General features: G+C 57.3%; 1 long non-coding RNA gene across 1 annotated transcript; it reads right to left on the bottom strand.

The window, feature by feature from the left end:
- Positions 1 to 6: 6 nt before the first annotated feature.
- Positions 7 to 4927, bottom strand: LOC114689450. Its single transcript, XR_003733912.2, has 4 exons — positions 2889 to 4927; positions 1788 to 1826; positions 1602 to 1652; positions 7 to 1356 (listed from the first exon to the last, which is right to left on the bottom strand). It is a non-coding gene; the product is annotated as an uncharacterized LOC114689450 (long non-coding RNA).
- Positions 4928 to 6787: the final 1860 nt, after the last annotated feature.

Genomic DNA, 6787 nt, shown 5'->3' with positions numbered 1-6787 from the left:
AGACCCAATTAACATAAGGGGAGGGGCAAAGGCTGTGGCTCATTAGCATACATTAGAATACATCACCATGACGCAGAGCAAGATGCCAGGGAGGAACGGGTGCTCATTAGCATAAACCAGAATACATTAGCATAAGGGGAGGGCGGGTGTGAGGCGGCTCATTTGCATACATTAGAATGCCCCACCCCGCAGGAAGCCCTGGGAACCTCTCCAAGCTCATTAGCATACATTAGCCTCGCCCCTCAGGCAGGGCTCCGCCCTCCTCCCTGACCGACAGCCCGCAGCAGGGGCGGGGCGGGGCCGCCGGGTGACTGACAGGCGAGGTGCGGAGTCACCACAGCAGCAGCCGCAGCCCTGGGGCAGTCGTCAGCCTCATTAGCATACAGCAGGGACGCGTCCTAATTAGCATACACCGGGCCTCATTAGCATACGCGGCAGCAAAGGCGAGTACGTCAGCTCTAATTAGCATATTTCTGAGTCCACGAGCCCAGCCCGGAACTCATTTGCATACAGTCAGGCAAGCGGGCGCCCAGCGGAGCTCATTAGCATACGCGGAACCAGAGAGGGCTGAGCTAGGCCCAATTAGCATAAACCAGGCCTCATTAGCATATGTAGAAAGAAATGCAAAGAAACCCGAACCAATTTGCATATTCCTGAGTCAAAGAGCCCAGACCAGGACTCATTTGCATGAATTAAAATGAGCGGGCGTCCGTCCGACCTCGTTCGTCTAATTATGAATAAGATCCAATTAGCATATCCCTTAATTAGCATGCAGCGGAAGCCAGCAGAGACCTTCTAATTAGCATAAGCCAGTCCTGATTAGCATACGCAGAAAGAAATGCAAATAAATCAGAACCAATTTACATATTTCTGATTGAATGAGCCTAAACCGAGACTGATTTGCATATATTAAAATGAGCGGGCGCGAGTCAGAGCTCGTTAGCCTAATTGTGAATGGAATCCAATTAGCATAATCCCTTAGTGAACGAGCAAAGACCAGGCGTCATTAGCATACAGCAGAAAACGTCAGCAGGGACGCCTTCTAATTAGCGTACACCAGGCCTCATTAGCATATGTGGAAGCACATGCAAATACATCACGTCCAATTAGCATATTCCGGAGTCAATAAGCCTAGACCGGGCCTCATTTGCATAAATCGCCCTCATTAGCATACATTTGCATTCAGTGGACTGTGTAAGTAAATCGGGTCTCATTTGCATGGGGCGATCTCATTTGCATAGCCCCGCCCCACCCACCCCGGATGCCCCCCGTCCTGACCTCCCGCGGGCCTGGCGTCCGGCTTCTGGGGGTCACGGGGTCGCGGGGGCGGCGGCCGGGGCGGCGGCGGCTGCGGGTCTGGGGGGGAAACGGGGCAGAGAGGACTGAGTGTCAGCACCCACAACCAAGATCCATGCAGAGGACTGAGTGCCAGCACCCACAACCAAGATCCATGCAGAGGACTGAGTCCCAGCACCCGCCTCCAAGATCCAGAGGACTGAGTCCCAGCACCCACCACCATTAACCAGGAGAGGACTGAGTCCCAGCACCCCCAGGGCAGCCCCAATCCCCCCACCCCCATCATCCCCCGGGGCCGGGCTCACCGTGTCCGCCCAGGGCATCGCTCAGGTCCAGGTCATCGCCGGCCCCGCCTCCTGGGGGACAGGAAGTGGGGGGCGGGACAGGAAGTGAGGGGTGGGACAGGAAGTGGGGGGCGGGACAGGAAGTGGGGGAGCCACACCCCAGCACCCGCTGCCTCGGTTTCCCTCCCCGCCGCCACCCCCACTCACCCGAGGGCTTTTTCGGGGTCGGGAGCGGCTTCTTGGGGTCTGAGGGGGAAACGGGAGAAAAAAATTAAATTTTAATTTAAAATTTTAATTTTTTAAATTAAAATTCAAAGTTTAATTTAAAATTTTAATTTTTTAAATTAAAATTTCTCATCTTTTTTTGGTCTTTGGAAATTTTAAAATTTTAAATTTCTTGTACGGGGAATTTTCGTTCTTCAATTTTTAAATTTTCTGGGAAATTTCGACTTCATTTTTTTTTTTGAAAATTTAGTTTTGCGTCTTTAAAATATTTTGTTTTTCTCCAGGAAGTTCAGGGGTTTTTTTTTTTTTTTTGGCTTTCCTGGGGAAAGTTAGAATTTAATTTTTGATTTTTAATTTTAGAAAATTTAGTTTTTGACTTTTTGAACTTATTTCTTCAGAAAATTTAGGTTTTCTGTGTTTTTTTTTTGTTTTCCTGGAGAAACTCGGCTCTGAATCTTCGATTTTTCCAGGAAATTTACTTTCAAGGTTCTTGGGTTTTTTTTTCTGGAAAAATTAACTTTTCGCTAATTTTCCGGAAAATTTAGTTTTCGACTCTTTGATTTTTTTTTTTTGGCCAGAAAAACTCAGTTTTCGGATTTCCAGAGATTCCCTCGGCTCAAAAATCCGAATCACGGACGCGGACGACGGAAAAACAACCACAGCGCCTGGGCGTCGAGAAACGAAAACGCGGAAAACTGAAAAAAAAAAAAAATCCTGAGCTTGGAAAAGAAATTTAAATTTAAATTTTTTTTTTAATTTATGAAGATTAAAAAAAATTAAATCCGGATTTGAGAAAGAAAAAACATTGAATTTCTGGAAATTAAAAATAAAAATTAAATCTGGGTTTTTTTTACCCCGAATTCGAGAAACGAAAAACGTGGAACACTGGGGGAAAAAAAAAATCCTGATCTTGGGAAATAAAAAAAAAGAAATTTAAATAAAAACAAAAATTGTTTTTTGAATTTCTGAAAAAAATTTCAAAATTTTGAAAAAAAGTTTTAAAAATCCGGGTCCGAGAGGGCGGCGGCGTGGGCGGCGCCCCGGGCCCTGTCCGTCCGTCCGTCCGTCCGCCCCCCCCCTCACCGTCGAGCGCGTCCGAGAGGTCGAAATCTGAAACGAGAAAAACGAAAAATAATCCGGTGAATTCCGGACGGAATTTCCGAATGTCGGGGTTGGGGGACTGAGCACAGCACCTGCGGGGAGGACCGAGTCTCCAGCACCCTCAGGGGAAGGACTGAGTCCCCAGCACCCACAGGAACACTGATTCCCCAGCACAGCACCCGCGAGGAGGAGCTGGCTCTTCCTCTCATTTGTATAGGCCACGCCCCTGATTTGCATAAACCACGCCCCGTCCCCAGAGCGCTGGGGCCGCCCCTCACTTGCATGAGCCGCGCTGCCGCCAGCACAGGACACGCCCCCTCATTAGCATAAGTCCCGATCCTTGTCTGCCTAGGCCACGCCCCTAAATCACCACAAGCGACGCCATTTTCGAGGGCCACGCCCCCTCATTAGCATAAGTCCAGGCCTCATTTGCATAAGCCACGCCCCTAAAACGACACAAGCGAGACCAGTCGCATAGGCCACGCCCCCTCATTACATAGACCCCGCCCTCATTCGCCTAGGCCACGCCCCCGACCCCCAAATAGGCTGGGGCTGCTCCTCATTATCATAAAACCCACTGTCATTACCATAGGCCACGCCCCCAACCCCCAAAAGGCCAGGGCCGCTCCGCATTAGCATAAAACCCGCTCTCATTACCATAGGCCACGCCCCCTCACTAGCATAAGCCTCGCTATCATTGACAGAGACAGCAACCCTCGCCTTATTAGCATAGACCTCGTCCTCATTTGCATAGACCACGCCCCGATGCACAAAAAAGGCTGGAACCACCCCTCATTTGCATAAACCTCATTGCCGCTGGCATAGGACACGCCCCTCATTAGCATACGGGCCGCCATTTGAGAAGCATCGGCCTCGCCCTCATTTGCATGGGCCACGCCCCCGACCCCAAAAGCCTGGCCCTCATTAGCATAGGCCGCGCTCTCTCATTAGCATAGCCCCCGTCCTCATTTGCATGAACCTCGCCCCCAGTGGACAGAAGCCGGGAGCAACCCTCATCAGCATAAGCCTCATCCATTAGCATAGGCCACGCCCCCTCGGTTATACGGATCCGATCCTCATCTGCATAGGCCACGCCCCCTCGGTCATACCGATCCAAGCCTCATCTGCATCGGCCACGCCCCGATTTGCATAGACCACGCCCCCGAGCCCCAAAAAACCTGGAGCCGCCCTCATTAGCCCAGGGCCCATCTTCATTAGCATAGGCCACGCCCCCAAACTCTCGTCAGCGCAGGCCGCGCCCCCCACGTGCTTGGTGCTCAGTCCCAGGGGCCTGGGGCTCAGTGCTTGGTGCTCAGTCCTGGGTGCTCGGGGCTCAGTGCTTGGTGCTCAGTCCTGGGTGCTCGGGGCTCAGTGCTTGGTGCTCAGTCCCAGGGGCTGGGGCTCAGTGCTTGGTGCTCAGTCCCGGGGGCTCGGGGCTCAGTGCTTGGTGCTCAGTCCTGGGTGCTCGGGGCTCAGTGCTTGGTGCTCAGTCCTGGGTGCTCGGGGCTCAGTGCTTGGTGCTCAGTCCTGGTGCTCGGGGCTCAGTGCTTGGTGCTCAGTCCCAGGGGCTCGGGGCTCAGTGCTTGGTGCTCAGTCCCGGGGGCTCAGTGCTTGGTGCTCAGTCCCGGGGGCTCAGTGCTTGGTGCTCAGTCCCGGGTGCTCGAGGCTCAGTTCCAGGTTCTCAGTGCTTAGGCTGGGTGCTCGGTACTCAGTACCCTGTGCTCTGGGTTCAGGCCCGGTGCTCAGTGCTCAGTCCTGGTGCTTGTTGCTCAGTCCTGGTGCTTGTTGCTCAGTCCCGGGTGCTTGGAGCTCAGCCCCCGATGCTCAGTGCTTAGACTGGGTGCTCCGTGCTCAGTCCCGAGTGCTCAGTGCTCAGTCGCTGGTGCTCAGTACTCAGGCCGGGTGCTAGGTACTCAGTTCCTGGTGTCCTGTGCTCATGACTGGTACTCGGTGCTCAGTCCCAGGTGCTCAGTGACTGAGCGGCAGCACCCACAGTGTGGACTGAGCCTGTAGCACCCATGGGAAGGACTGAGCCCCAGCACCCACGGGGAGCACCGAGCCCCAGCACCCTGGGCCGCCCCTCTTCCGCCCCCAGGAGCACCGAGCACCCCACCCCCAGCACCCCATTCGCCAGCACCCGGGATGAGTCACCGCCGCAGGCATCACGGGAGCCGCGCCCCGGCCACGCCCTCTGCCCTGCAGGCCCCGCCCAGTGCAGGTCCTGCCTCCTCACGCCCCGCCCACAACAGGCCACGCCCTCCCCAGGCCCGGCCCACACGGCCCGGAACCATTGACAATAAAGGGAGAGTGAGCGGAGGTGATTGACGGGCGGCTGGGGCCTGGCCACGCTCCTCCAGCCCCGCCCAGAGCCCCAGGCCCGCCCACACCGCCCGAACCATTGACAATGGAGGAGAGCGAGGGGAGAGGTGATTGATGGCGCGGCGGGGCGAGGCCCGCCCCGGGCTCCGCCCAGGGCCCCAGGCCCGCCCTCCAGCCTCCAGACCCCGCCCCCCACCCGCCACATTAAGCTTAAACGGAGCGAGACCAGATTGGAACGGGCGGTTAGCCTCCGGGCGTGGAACCACTGGCCCCCAGGCCCCGCCCCGCTTCGCATAACTTAAACGGGAACGGGGGTGATTGGTACAGGCGGTTTAGGTCTCTTGGGGGCGTGGCCAACGCATTCATCACAGGCCCGCCCAACGCCCAGCCACGCCCACAAGCGCGCCGACGCTCCAGGCCCCGCTCCCGCCTGAGTGGCCGCAACAGGAAAAACAAGAGCGAAGACGTGCATTGACGGAGTTTAGGGGCCAATGGGCAGTCGGCCACGTGCCCCTCCGGACTCCAACCATACCCCAGGCGCCCGCCACAAGACGGGACGGCACGCTCCAGCCCCGCCCCCGCCGTCCCAACGGATAAACAAGAGCGAGGCTCGTTGATTGACGGGCTGGTGACGGAAGCGGGGCGGGGCCACACCCACTCCAGGCCACGCCCAACGCCCCACCACCCCGTCCACAGCGCGCCGCACCCTCCAGGCCCGCTCCCGCCGCCCGCCCGCAACGGAAATAAACAAGAGACAGAGGAGAGATTCACGCACGTGACGGCCCCGGGGCGTGGCCACACCCACCTGCAGGCCCCGCCCGGAGTTCTCACGCACCCTCCAGGGCCCGCATCCCGCCGCCCGCAAACGGGCATAAACAAGCCCAGGTACATGATGACGGGCAGTGACGGCCCCGGGGCGTGGCCACGCCTCCATCCAGGCCCCAGCCCCGTGGCTGTCCATGCGTCAAGGCCCGCCCTCACCCTCCAGCCCCCCGCCCGCCGCCCGCAACAGAAAAAACAAGGAGCGAAGACGTGATTGGCGGAGGTTATGGGCCCGGGGCGTCGGCCACGGCCTCCGGACCTCCACCCCATCACCCAAAACGGCCACCCCACAGCGCGCCTGGGACCTCTGGCCCCGCGCACCCGCCGCCCGCAATGCATAAACAAGAGCCTAGAGACGTGATTGAAACGGCGGTGACGGCGACCGAGGGTGGCACGCCCACTCCAATAAGTCCGCCCAAGATCAGAGACGATTTGATTGACAGGAGTTTAGGGCTCCGGGGCGTGGCCACGCCTCCCTCAAGCCCCGCCCCCGGGATATCCAGGCGTCAAGGCCCCGCTCCCGCCGCCGGCAATAGATAAACAAGAGCAAAGGACGAGATTGACGGGCGTTTAGGTGGTACTTGGGCGTGGCCACGCCCAACCCAGCCACCGTCCCGCTGGCGCTCCGAACCCTGCCAGGCCCGCCCCATCAAGCCTCCAGTCCCGCCCCGCCTCTCATTAAGTTAAACCGGGACGAGGTGATGACAGGGAGTCTTAGGGCTCCTGGGTGCGTGAGCCAC

Source organism: Peromyscus leucopus, unplaced genomic scaffold, assembly GCF_004664715.2.
Source record: "Peromyscus leucopus breed LL Stock unplaced genomic scaffold, UCI_PerLeu_2.1 scaffold_1838, whole genome shotgun sequence".
NCBI classification, from domain to species: Eukaryota; Metazoa; Chordata; class Mammalia; order Rodentia; family Cricetidae; genus Peromyscus; species Peromyscus leucopus.
This window is presented reverse-complemented; position numbering and strand designations above follow the sequence as displayed.